Source organism: Vidua chalybeata, chromosome 7 (genome assembly GCF_026979565.1).
Source record: "Vidua chalybeata isolate OUT-0048 chromosome 7, bVidCha1 merged haplotype, whole genome shotgun sequence".
In the NCBI taxonomy this organism is placed as follows: Eukaryota; Metazoa; Chordata; class Aves; order Passeriformes; family Viduidae; genus Vidua; species Vidua chalybeata.
The window spans coordinates 7774998-7788955 of NC_071536.1; the positions used below are offsets into that span (position 1 = coordinate 7774998).

Sequence of the window (13958 nt, forward strand, 5' to 3'; positions counted from 1 at the left end):
AGAGAAGAAAGGAGATTGATGGGTATTTTACTGTTTTGGTGTTTTCTTTAGGAATTTTATTCCTAGTTTTGTTACTGAGGCTATCTTTTACTTGGTGGAACAAATCTGTTGTTTACTTGCTTATTGACGTGGGTGGGATTGGCTATGCAGAGGCAGGTGTTGAAATGAGCAGTGAACAGCACAGAGCCATTCCACCCACCTGTGTGGGAGTGTGAAAGCACATGTTTGTTACCCAGCTCTGAGGATCAATTGCTGAGCTGATAGCAGGAACCATTAGCAAAAACTAATTTATTCCTTATGCTTTACCTAGCAAGAAGTGGGTGGTTGGAAAAATACCTTGTCATTGCAGAAGGCTAATGACTGATTCCTGATGTCATTACAGAATCAACAGGTATTTTCCCTTTGTGTCCTTAGGCTAACAGGCGCAGCACCCAGAACAGCACATCCCTGCTGCCTTTTGGGTGGTTATAATAGCTCTGTTTTGCCCAGCCACACGTTGTGCTGCCATAGTTCTGTGACCTGTTTGCTCTTTATTCAACAGATAAGCACCCATGACTTTTTTGAAAGTAATACAATAATAACATAAACCTTTGCAAATTAGAACAGTTATTGCTTTCAAAGGGATGCTTAGACTCCACTCTGAGGTGTGCTGAATGTTAAATAGTCACTAGGGGGATGTAGGAGTTCTGGATGGAGTTTGGGTTCGTCTTGAATGAGTTTTATCACAGCATTAAAACGCTGCTTCATCAGAGCAATTTTTGAACTTACCTGAAAATATTGCATTCCAAGTAATAGAAACTTAAATACACTCTCCTTGGCATTTCTCTTGAAAGTTCAGCTGGGCTTTTTGCCTGAGCAGTTTCAGATTAGTTTTAAGCAATAGATCTTTCAGATATAGTCTCACATATGGCCCAAATTCTGGGAAATGTTTACTCCTTTAACTTATAATTCTTTTTGATGAAAAAGAAGTTTTAATGAAAAGCATCTGAAGAGCATTGTTATCAGCAGACCTTGAACTAAAATGCTAACTGCACGTGGTAAAGGGAAGGCAGCTTTTGACCTCCACTTGTGGCACATGGATGGTTCTGACTGAGGGATGGCCTTGTCTGCTCCTGAAGGCAGGGGCATGAAAGACCACAGTGCAGCTCTGCAAGAGTAACAATTCCAAAACAAACAATACAGAGAGAGTTCAGCTCAATACCAGTCAGAGATGGATTTGCAGGTATGTTGTAGTGTTCTCTGGATTGCACAAGTTCTTCACACCTGTTACTCTGCTTTATAGAATGCACTATTACCTTTTACACAAGAGCTGAATTTTGCCTGTAACACTGAAGCCCATTTATAAGCTGTCTACAGGCTCAGCCGCTTTTCATTTAAAGCATAAAAAAGAAGGATTACTATTAAAGGACAAATGCATGAAAAATGATGTGAGATGCTTACCAAGAAAATGGAAAGAAAGTATGGGTTTGAAATGGCTGGCAAAGAATAACACAAAGCTTTCATGGTCTGATAGCTATGGAAATGTGTGAATTCAGGTCTGGTGAAAGCAATGAAGACTTATGAATGTGTTCATAAATCACACATATCAGTTACAAACTAAGGAATAATTCTGTTGTTCATTTCTCACTCCTGTAATTCAAGAAAAATACCTAAGCCTAGAGGGAAACATGAAGGCTGATTCAAATATCTAAGCAAGCCTGTTCCAAGTCTCTATTTGCAGATGCTAGCTCAGGGGGTTGCTTTCCACTTAAAGGTGTGATGTTCTCTTCTCCTTCCTTGAAGGCACCTGTTTGTGCTGGGAAGTCTATACCAGAATCTGGCAGTTAGCAATCCCAAACTCCAAAGTGATGCTTCTTCATGTTGTTTTACCTAAAATGACAAATTCATTGTCTGAAATTTACTGAGGATTCTTAGATGCCACCACCACTGGAAGAGACTAATGGCACTTTCTCGACAGATATATTCCAGAACAGAGAGCTTACATAAAAATATTTACTGTGCTAAACTTCTGTGAACATGTTTTCTGTGAAAAATAAGTAAACAAGAAATTCCATGATTTTGGCTAGTATTTATGACCGATGATGAGAGCAGTGGGCTTAAAATGGTGGTACAGCTGACTACAAAGGAAGCAGGTTCATTTCTGCAGCACACAAATAATGCTGATAGTTCATTACACTCCAAACTGTCAGCTACAAGGTAGTTCAAATTGGATGCTTATTCTTTCTCCTGCAGATCACAAAATGTGGTGTATATCTGGGCTTTATTTCTTTTTGTAGTGTTAGATTCTTTCTAGCAGTATTAATGCCACACTGCCTTCAGCTTTCAGATACTTCCCCTAGCCTTTGAAAAGTATTTCCAAATTGCTTTTCTTGTAACTTTTCTTGCAACTTTTATACATGAAAAGTAATTTAAGGGTTTTTAATGTGCATATTAAAGATGGACTTCCATTGCTCATCACCAAGGCTGTGATTTGTATCTATTGTGAATAAGTAAACTCAGCCTTAACTTCATATGCATCTACATCCAGTCTTCAGTAAAGAGGTATTCAGTAAATGAAGTATTACACAAGGAAAAGAAAGGGAAGTTTGGATTATGACACACATATGTAGAGTGTTGATTTGGTCTTGATTGAAAGCCTCAAATAATGCTTATGTTTTGTGAGGCCTTGCCTAGGCTATTTTAGTAAACTTTGAAAATTTCACTTTCCAATTTACCTGTTGATAGATACTGTAGTGTTTATGTCAGGGGCTTAGAAATTCTTCCAATCTCCTTCCAACATTCTGCCAATTAGAAGGCCTGAAAGCAAAGGCTTTGTATTTCAAGATTTTACTCTTGAACAAATATTTTTATGAATATACTGCTCTCTTTGAATTCCACGGGAAAAATCCTTGTGAGTTTTGTGGGAGCTAACTTGAAATTTTTCTTTGGTTTATACATCATTGAGTAAATTTTTGTTGCAATTTTTTTCAAATACCATAAATATTTTTTAAAACTTAGGTCCATATGCAGTGTAGAGAAGACTAATGGTTTCTTTGATTCTTTCTGTCATAAACTAGTGGCACAGTTAGTTTTTTAGGCTTTCTTAGTGTTCTAGGTTTTTGTCATAGACTTAGCAGGCAACTTAAACCATTCAGATATTTTCAGAAGTAGATGTTCTACCACAATTCAAAGGATGACTAGCTCAGGAAAAAAAAAAAAAAAACCAACAAAACAAGCATTTCCTACTCTTGTTCTCTGCAAAGAATATATATATGTCAGCCTTTAGTTTTTAATGAAAATTCTCTATTTTTTCTTCCTTTTCTCAAAACTTCAGAATGAAGTGCCCAATGTCTCTTTGTTTCTCTTGGCTTTTTGACGGGAGGTTTATAACCAGCATTAGTCTGTGAGAAGTTCTACATAGAATATTGCTTTTCTATTTCAGAAATATTTAGTAGGGGTGACTATAATAGTTTTGATGTCACATATTCCCAGAAAAAGCTTCAGGGATACAGAGTCTGACAGCCTTTGGCATGAAAACTCTAGTAGCTATGACATAAAGGACCTTCTTTATAGATCTTGTTATTACACAGCGATAACCAGCTCAGATTTGTGATGAGCAGCAGTAAATCAGTCACCACCACCCACACTCGAACATTGTCAGCAGCTTGTTTTTCTCATCCATTTAGTACTGGTTTCCTCAGGCCCTGAATGGACTCTAACAAGTCAATAGCTAAGACATCTGGTTAAAATTGTGTAGCCTATGGCACCTACCAAATCGAAGTAATGTAATAGCTCTTTCTGCTCTTAAAGTTTTACAAAAATGGGAAAAAGAGTAACAGCATAACAAGCAGAAAAAATTATCAAATATCTGGCAAGAATCTTTTAATAAATGGGAACATAAGAGGAACATAAGAAATAGTGTGGTTTTGAGTAAATAATTCTACACATCTTTGAAACATTATTACATTCCCAGTTAATAAAGCTAGAACAGACATCTACTCATGTTTTTACTCTTTCCTGTCTCCATATCATATCTTCTAATGTATATAAGCCTCTGTCATAAATCCTCTCTCAAAAGTGGCTTTTATTTTGCCAAATCAAAGTGAAAATTCAGGTAATATGATGCTATACAGCTGCCTTAAAGAGACTAGCATCTGCTCTGATGAGCTGGCCAACAGTAGCCTTGTTATGTGCTTGGTGAAGTCTATAGATAAGGCAAATAATTGGCAGGCTACTCAGGTCCTTCTGGCCTTTGCCATCTGTGATGCCTAAAATGACCATACTGCTAATGATGTCCTTCCCTTTGCTAAAATACAGAGGCTTCCTGCTGTTGTTGTTATAGCCCAAGGTCATTAAGATGAATGTTGTGATATCTGTTTACAATGTGGCAATTTACAGCTCTTTTGGCAAGGTGAGGAAAATTTTAAATGGGGATGTACATTGTGTACATTGTACTCCTATAACAACATTAAAGTAGCTAGAAGTTAAATAGAAAATTGGGAATAGTTTCTCTGGCATTGTTTCTTCATAAGAAGGACTGAATAGGAGTTGTTTTGGTTTCTTGTTTCATGTCCTTGCAGAGTAATATTATGTAGCTTTTGGTCTATGAGAGGTGAGACAGCGCCCAGAAGGGTGGGGAAACTTCTCAGGTTCTGTAATTGGAGCAATTCTTTAATCTCTGTTTTCTCTAGTAACTATTTTCTGGCAAATCAGTCCAAGTGGGTGTAGGCACACAGTTTGTGGTGATTGGCAGTGGGGCTGTGCTGTGGCACACAGTTTGTGGTGATTGGCAGTGGGGCTGCAGCCCAGCCTCATCCCCCATGGGCACAGCTGTGAGAAGCAGGTGAGCAGCATTGACAGCAATGAGCCATGGAGTGCCCAGGTGCACTGAGCAACCAGCAAAGGGAGCAGAGGGCACACAGGTGCACTGCATGAACAGGAGGGGTATAAATGGTTGGGCTAAAGAGCAAGAAGGGTAGAGACTTGCAGTCTTCTAAGTGGTAAGGTGTTACTCTGTGTGGGCAGCTGCCTGAAGCCTTCTGATGTGGTAAGGTGTTGCTCTGTATGGGTTGAAGCTTTCTGAAATTGTATGGTGGTGCTCTGTGTATTGTGGCTGTCTCAACTGTGGCATATGCTGTGGTAAGTGATTGGTGTATTTTCTTTGACATTAGCAAAGCTGAAAGTCTAAAAGACTTCTGATTCTCTTGCTTTTGCTTGTCCTCTATGATCTCCACCCCAGTCATCATCATCTGTTGATATGACTGACATTTACAGTCTCAGGAGAGCAACAAAACCAGACCATTCGTGTAGGAGCCAGGGTGCAAGCCCGAAATGGAGAGGGATGTTTTACAGGGGCATGTAGTGATAGGACAAAGGGATATGGCTCCCAGCAGAAAGGGGCAGGTGTTGGTTAGATACTAGGAGGAAATTCCCTGGAAATTCACTAGGAGGAGACATGGAATAGATAGCCCAGAGAAACTGAGTGCTGTAGCCCTGGAAGTGTTTAAGGCTGGTCTGGATGGGGCTTTGAGCACCCTGGCCTAGTGAAAGGTCTTTGCTCATGGCAGTGGATTGGAACTGAATGATCTTTAGGGTCCTTTCAAACCCAAACTGGTCTATGTGTTTCTGAAAGATTATTTTTTTTTTCCTCTGAGTATCCTGTTTTCATTTCTTGTGTGCCCAGTCCTTTGCTCAACTTCTCTGTGACACACAAGTATGATAGTCTTGGTAATGACCTGAATTTGCCCTCTTGGAGTGTGGGGGATCTTGTCTACTGAGCAAGGCAGGATTTAGTTCCTTTTGCTCTGTCTTTTACTTTATGGGCCACACCAATTAAAAACTAAAAGGAATAGGTATTAATGAGAGAGTTCAAATATTTCTTGCTCTACTTTTCCTCTCAAATAATGTCCTCATTTCACCCTGAGGTTACCACCGTTGATGGGGAAAAAACCCTGACCATAGAAGGAAGATGTCACATTTTCTTCTCTTTCCTTCAAGCGCTATGCAGCAAATTTAAGTTGAAAATAGGTTTGCTCTACATTCCTTTTATTTAGGCATTTCAGTACAGATTATGTCAAAAATATATCACAGAAGAACTAGAAAGCTTCCTATGTACTGAGTATTTTTCTTGTGTTACAAAATGTCTCACTTTCTTTAAGGAAAAAAATATCATTTCCTGACTAATATATTCTATACATGTAATTTTATTGTATTTAAAATAGTATAACTTGATTTTAGAAAAAATCTACCCTGATTTCATCAAGCATACTTTACTTCAGAATACCCAGCAAGAAACAAACCCAGTCCTGCATAATAATTTATTTTTAGCTTCTTCTGGTGTAAAATCTGCTGTGGCACCAAAAGAAAATTCAAAGTGGCCCTAATTTTACTTCCTTATTGCATCACCTTTGCAAAATTCATAGCATGTATTTCAATAGCCAAAATGTTTTTTCTTTGTCTAGAGTGTGCTCTGCTTTGCAGATGACAGCTGAGCTTGTCTAATCAAACCAAAATTGATGCACTTACCGAACAAGGCTGAGCACTTGCTTATGATCTGAACCGAAGACCACCTTCGGACGTATGTTGTGGAATGCCAAATAGATAAAGATGCTTCCTGACACTGAGATGAACTGCAGTTTTGCCTAAGGAAGAACTGCGTGAACTGTCTTTTTGCTTTCAAAACCAGCCACACAAACATGAAAAACAAGCCTAAATGTTTTATCACAAAGTTTGAAACTTGTGCTAGATGAGTTTGTGTCTGTATCTTTGAGAAACTCTTAAAAAAATAGGGTTCTGCATAGCAGCTGACTTTTACTTTTCTTCAATGATTTCATGCAATTCCTAGATTATCTCTCTTCCCATCCTCCCTGTCACTGTTTTTGACAGGGACAAGTGGCTGAGGAGATGTATGCAATGCAGTTGTCAGCTCCAACCAGATGCTGCAGAAAGGTGTAAGGGAATAGCTGTCAGTAACAACAACAGTCAAAAAAAAGCTTATTTCTGATGGTGACTCGTGTCATCTGTGAATGAAATGTATTTTGCTCAGATTCTCCTTCAACTGTCTTAATATTGCTGTAGATGGGTTTAGTAGGGGTAATTTCTTCTTGTTTGGGTTTTTTTTCCCCCCATCTAAAGTATTTAAGGTTTAGTATATGAAAACAGTAGCTGAAAACAATTCCTGAATTTTATGTTATTTAGAATTTAAAGTTCATACAGTTTCCCCATGTGTTTTCCATTTTCCTTCTTTCTCAGAATTCATTTTCTATTTATGTTTTGGGATTTAGCTTGTTAGCTCCCTCGCAAAGTTTACAAATAACTCTGAAACAATGTGAAAAGTTAGTATTTGTTTCCTTTACTTGAGAGACTACACTGATGGAAAATTTCAGTCATTTTCTGATGTCTAGAGCAGACAAACTACTAATTTACTTGGGGTTTGTGTACCTATTTTGGAGTTTGAATGGTTTTGGTTTTTATTTTGGCAATGAATGGAAAAGGCAGCCACACTAATGAAATCTTTACGTATTTTATATTTATGCATGTAATTATCTAGAGCTTACTGATTTAAAAAGCTGCCTGTTCCTGACTTCTACCCTTCATGGTTTTTTTCCTGTCATGAAGCTTTTCACTCTGGACCATAAGTTGCAACCCTGAACTGTTTTCCATCTTGTTTTTAAAATGGGAATACACCTGCTGCAGACAAAATGCCTTTGCTTTGATTTCAGTGACATATTTTGCTCTCTAAATGGCCATTCTCAAGGTTTGTCTACTGATTAATGTAAAATGAAAGGCATCTTTCATGTGCTGTTAAGAAAAAATAATCAGGGAGGAATAATAGATGAGTTTCTTGCCTTTCCACAAACACTACATGCCCTATTATTGGCAGAAGCCTACCAGGAATAACAGAAATATGGCAGGCATTAATTCCTTGCCTTTCAACAGGAAATGCTTTGTCGCTAACTTGCACATACTATGTCTCTCATAAAAATATATTGGGTTACACCGTTCCGGTGTTTCTGAGGCGCATTTTAATGGGGAGTGCATGCCGCAGACGCTCTCCAAAGTGTGATATTGCGCATCTGTACCGTACAAAATTCATCGCCGCTTTAACCGAGACCAGTGCAAGTGTGTCTCCTATCTTTTCTTCAGGAGATGCTTCCTTGAGGAGTGTGCAGAGTTACCAAATCGCGTCCCTCACTTTCTCAACTGCCGCCTACTCTTCACGCCTTCTCTTCGCCGCCGCTCGCCGTGGCTGCGCTGCCCAGCCCTGGCGGTGCCGGCGGGAGGCAGGGGGAGCCCGGGAGCAGCGGCGGCGGCCCGGCCCGGCCCGGCGGCGGCGAGCCCGGCAGCGGGCGGGGTCCGCGCCCGCCCGCCCGCGCTGACGTCAGGAAACTTTCGGGGCGGCCGTGGCCGGAGCGGGCGCCGGGAGCGGCGCGGAGAGGCGGCGGGACGGGCTGCTCCATCCCCGGCAGGTACGCGGCGCTCCGCGCCCGGCGGCACGGCGGGGCCCCGCGCCGGGACAGCCCCCGCCCCGCGGCGCAGAGGGGCGGCCAGCGGGGCGCGGAGGGGGGCGCGGGGGTCTGAGCGCCTGTTGATCGCCGCGCCGGCAGCGCTGCCCCGGGCTCCGCCGCCCCGCTCTGCCGTCGGCGCGGCTGCCGCGGTTCGCTCGCCGGGCGAGCGGAGCGGAGCGGGGCTGGCCCCGGGGCGGCTCCTCGCCCCCGCGGGTCCCGCCTCACCTGCGTGGCGGTGCCGCTGTCCGCGCTCCGGGGGCCGCCGGCAGCGGCTGCTCCCAGCCCGGCACCCGCACGGAGCCGGGGGTCTCGGGCGCACGGGCAGGGCTTAGTGAATTTCAAGTAGCTGCGAGCAGTGAGATGCCTTTCACTCGGGGCTGGGTTTTTTGCCCGTTGTAAGTACAGTAAAGCCTTTATCCGAGACGAGGTTTTGTTTTCCTCGTGAGGCTCCGCCGTGGCAGCCCGGCGGTGCTGGGCGGCAGCCGAGCTCGCCGCTGGGGCTGCTGAGCGCTCAGTTGTTGTACAAGGGAGGATCTTCGGCTCGTAACCAAACCCAAACCACGAAGATAATTTTAACTCCGCGTGTGTTGGGAGGGTGGAGTGCTGAAGGAGTTTGCTCCATCATCATGAGAATAAAAAAGAAATCTGAGCAAGGACTGCAGCTCTGCCTTGGAGTCGGGGAGGGAGATTCAGGGAGAAAATCTCAGTTTGAAAGGGTCTAAAAGTTGTATGACAATTAGAGGAACGTGTAAAAGTATGATGTTCATTTAATTTCACTGTACTCGTTTATTGGGGGGCACCGAGAGACAATCAAAGGCCCGTAAAGGTTAATTGTATTCTTCATACAAAGGAATCAACTCCCTTCCGAAGAAATAGATTTCTGTGGTCTTTTTTTGAACTTAAGACACTTATTAGATTTCTAATTTAAATAGCATGCAACTTTTAAACTTTTCGGTTCCTACAGTTCCATTGCAGTTGCAAGTTCTTAAAAAGTCATCTTTATGGAAAGAAGTTATCACTGCTAAAAAGATGTTAAACCCCCTCTAGTAAACTGGAAAGCAATGCGTACACAATGGTGATTATGAAGGTGCTTAGAATGTGCAGAGACTCACATAAAATATGATAGCAATATATTTGGTTTATTCAGTATAAATATAAATGTCTATATTTGTGTGTTATGTGAATACTTTTCCTTTTAGATGTTATTTTCCATGATTTTCTTCCCCTGTATGTTAGATGAACATGGAACGTGAGTGGCACCTTTCAGTTGTTGTAGGGATAAGCAGTGCTTCAGAGCCACTTAGGGTGTCAATCAAAATAAGACAAAACAATTTGCCAGAAAGGAAAAGAATATCTTTTTGAAGGTCAAGCTTCTATTTATGTGGTCATTTCAGAATGAACAGTAAGTTTTGCCTCATAGCTGTAGATTTACTTTGCTGATTTGTCATGCAGTAGTATGTCAGGTACAACTTCAAATATTTGGAGATTATCCACTTGAACTTGGAGAAAGAAACAATAGAACGAGGGAAAATAATTTCATTACTATTATTAGCCATACAGACACTTTTCTGGGATGCATTTTAACTATATGAAAACAGATCTTGTTAAAGCCATATGTTTACATGAATGGCTTGGATAAAAAGTGATTTAGGGATTAAAAGCCTGGTGTTATGGCACAGTGCTGAAGGATGCAAGGGAGAACTTTGGTTTATACTTTCAGCAGAGCTACAGTGGCAGGAATATCAATGAAAGAAGACTGGAAATAAGCAGAAAAAATACAACTCTGGTTGCCTGAGAAGTAAGGATGACGTGATTGGGTGTGTCTTGTGAGCGATGAGTACAGAAATTAAAATTATTGCGACAGTGAACTGTGTTACAATGTTCCGTATAAAGCATTTTAAATCTCATAGGAGATCTCCTGCTACTGGAGAACCAGCCAGGAGGAAGATGGAGTTAACAGGAGTGGAAAACAAGAGGGGTTGTTATACAAACTACTGGTTTGTACTGCCTCCTTAGCCTTTGGAGGTAACTTTGTAACCTTTTTGAGGGTTTTTCTGGAGTTCAAAGATTGTGCCTCTACTCTTATGCGAAACACTCACCTGAGGTGCCATTTCAGAATTTGCTTTACAAGCTCACTTTAGCTTGCTAGTCTATTGCCTGTAGACAGAGTTACATTTTGTGGTTCGGTAGCAGTTTGTAAACATTGTTTGTAATGTACGGTGTTTGTAAACATTGATGGATGCTCTAAAAGTCATAATCAGGAGACTTACATGAAGCACTTGAGAGGTCTAATACAATAAACTGGATTTTGTATTACAATTATAGAATTAGTTTTTCTCTTGAGATAATCCCTCAAGAGTCTATTGCTAGAGCATAAGAACATAATTAGAACTACCAGCTGAATTAATTAAAGGGCAGCTTCAGCTTGAACTGGGGAACTGACACAGCTTGAAAGAGAACAGAGGGGGAAACTTTCATATCACTAACTTTTGGTCATACCTAGTAGGGCTTGTGTCAGGATTCTAATTCTGTCATTTTTTTTCCAAGAGAACAAGTAGAACACTGAGAGCTGAAAAGTCCACCAGGTTCTTTTTAAAAGAACTGCAGGTCCCTCAGACTTCTCAGTTATCAATGGTGGAATGCATGGCAGGAGACGAGTCTGTGTTCCAAGTACATCAGCTCTTGAGGCAAAAAAATCATTAGTTCATGACTTGATAGAGTTGTTGCACAAGAATATGCTAATTGGGCAGAAATAAACGTTTTCCCCATTACCTTTTTTGCCTTACTGTAATCTGATTTTTGAAGGGATAAACTTCTTTAGAGACTCAGGTTGTAATCCAGAAAAGAGCAAACAGTACTGGCCCTGTTAGGAGGCACAGTGCCTCTGCAGAGCTACCTAACAACGTTCTCTTTGGTTCTCTTACCTTCAGAATGTAACTGTGCATGCAGATACATCTGTCAATATCTTTGGAAGTAATTTCTTTCCTTGTATCTTCTGAATCCCTGAGATCAGAATGTTGGCTTTGTTCTTGCAGATAGCTTTGCTACCTCACTGCCAGTGATCCCCTGAACATTCCCTGTGACTGAAATGTTTAATCAAGCTGTTCTGTGGCTGTGCTGTTGTGGGATGGACAACTACTGCCACTGAATGTGTAGCCTTGATCTGGGCTTACAGTCACAGCCCGTGTTGGGTTGGTTAGGGCTGTGAGGAAGGAGGAGGTAGGCTTACTCAGTTATCTTAAATTTGTGGTCTGTCCTCAGGGCACAGACCTGAGTGCAGTAGTGGCATCACTGCCCACCCTTTCACTCTCAGATATGTAGCTGTGGACCTTGTCCGTGCCGCTCTGTTTGCCCAGGGGCACTGCAAACACTCTGGGAATGGTCTGTAGTAGCTCTTGAGTCTTAAAAATGTTTTTTCTTAAGCATTTTAATGCACTTAAAATGCATTTTTAACCTAGGCTGCAGCTCCACTGAACATAATAAGCAGACAGTCCTCCCTTAAGGCCCCCTCTTGCCGTATGGTTTCACAGAAAATTTGTTCCACTAAACTGAACATCAAGAGTCCGAAGTGATGGTACCATGGATTTTATCCAGGATCCCAACAGAGAATTTATCCAGCTGAAAATGCATCATTAATTCCCAGGAAAGCATTTCCACTTTCATTCCTCCTCTCCTCTGCCAGTTTAAGCAGATGTTCTTATCACCAGGCTAAGAGGGCGCTCTGAATTGAACTATGATTTTTTTGTCAGTGACTTACGTTTCTGATGTGTAATTACGTATCAGCAAAGACAGAATGTAGAATTTTGTAGCTTGAAGGAAACAAACATATCTGTAGAACAGACAACACCTGGGTTTTTGACAGACATCTAAGTAGTTTTCACTGAAGCGAGAAGCAAAACTCAGGCTATAACACCTACAGTTTCACACAGGCTGCTTGATAATTTGACAAAAAGTACTGGAAAGCGTCTTAGATTAAGGCACTGGATTTTTTTTAACTTCTGCAGTATTTTTTTCTGTTTTGAAGAGCAGCCATTGAGAAATTCTGTCATTTTAACTCCAGAGTCTGACATATTCATCTTATTAGTATATAATCACTTGGTTACTACTGCATTTATGTTGCACCCTAAGCTTGCATATTCTGGTTTTATTCTGAGAACTGAGCTGTATTTTGTCCATTTACTATATCACTTGGAGTTATAAAGATTCAGCAACATCTGTGCAGCCAAATGTTTTTCTGTATATTCTGTCAGCAATACCTGATCAACACCCTTGTCTTGCAATGGTGTGCACAAGTGTAAATTGGTAAACAATTCTCTTAATAATTTGCTGGTTGGAGACTGCAGCTGGCTCTGTTGACAGAGTTAAGGTGGGGTGTGGTTTTTTTTTTGGTCACCAGAAATGAGAACTATAATCTGTGGAAATTCTGGTTATTCCTCTGCTATAGAGATCCTGAGCAATGCAAGCAAATAACATTTTTATGTTGAAAAATTTGGGAATTCTAAGGCAAATCTTTTGGCATTCAAAAGTGTGTGATGGCTGTTTCCAGCTTTCTTTATTGCTTTGTGGAGAAGGGTATGTGAGTACTCCAGTATTTGGGAATAGATATGGATACAGAAGCCTAATCTCTTCAATCTTCTCATAATTCCTAAAATAACATGAAAGCTGTAAAACTGCATGCAAATTGCTCCTCATTCTTTTCAAATAGAATGGATTAGTTTTTTGAGGACTGTTGAGGTCTCGGGAACATTTCAAGATCTTTAATGCGATTTTTTTTTTTTTTTCAATTATTCCTCTGCTCTCTCCATCCCCTTTGTTCTAATGGGAAAAATTCTGACCAAAGGCAAAATGCAGCAGTACCATAATGTGCCAAGCAGAATCCTGACTAGTACCTGTTGTGATGTTAAATATACTATTCTGTTTTCATTTTTGTTCTTTTACGTGCAGATGTCCTATTTTCAGTTCCTTCTAGGCAGAATGGGACATTAGGCACTTAAACATTGTGCTTAAACTTTCCAGGTGATCTGCTCTAAATCCCTGTAGCCCTTTAAGGCTTTTTTAGAGATCTCAGCAGCCTAGGCAAAATCAAACTTCTTTTCCACTGGACAAAAGGCTGGGATGAGGTTGCTCCTGCTGTGGAGAAAGATGTCTGGAAGGGAGGTGGATGCCCATTCTCCCCTGAGTCTTGCAACTCTCCTTGTGGCAGGGGACCCTGGGGAGACCTGGTTTCTTCCCAGCTGCAGGCTGGGTCTGCTCAGCTTTGGCAAGTCTCTTCTGTGCTAGTGCTGGCAATTTATATCTGCTGCCCAGTGTAATTATTGGTTTTCCTGCACACAGATGTACTCCTGATATTAATAAATGTATTTTCTCTTTTGTCAAATTGGGAGCTTTTTTTTTAGGGTGTGTGTCTGTGTTTGGACATCTTTTAAAGAAGGTGTCTCTTGAAACAGAAGCATTTTTTTCTTAATCTGTTGT

General features: G+C 41.1%; 1 protein-coding gene across 4 annotated transcripts in view; it reads left to right on the forward strand.

Moving 5' to 3' along the window:
- The first annotated feature begins 8363 nt into the window (after nt 1-8363).
- GULP1 (GULP PTB domain containing engulfment adaptor 1) overlaps nt 8364-13958 on the forward strand; it is a 146354-nt gene continuing 140759 nt past the window's right edge. For 3 of the 4 annotated variants that reach the window (XM_053948307.1, XM_053948310.1, XM_053948311.1), the window contains exon 1: nt 8364-8447. The gene's annotated coding sequence lies outside the window, so the exon portion shown is untranslated. The remainder of the gene's footprint in view (nt 8448-13958) is intronic. The other variant, XM_053948309.1, reaches the window with a different exon arrangement.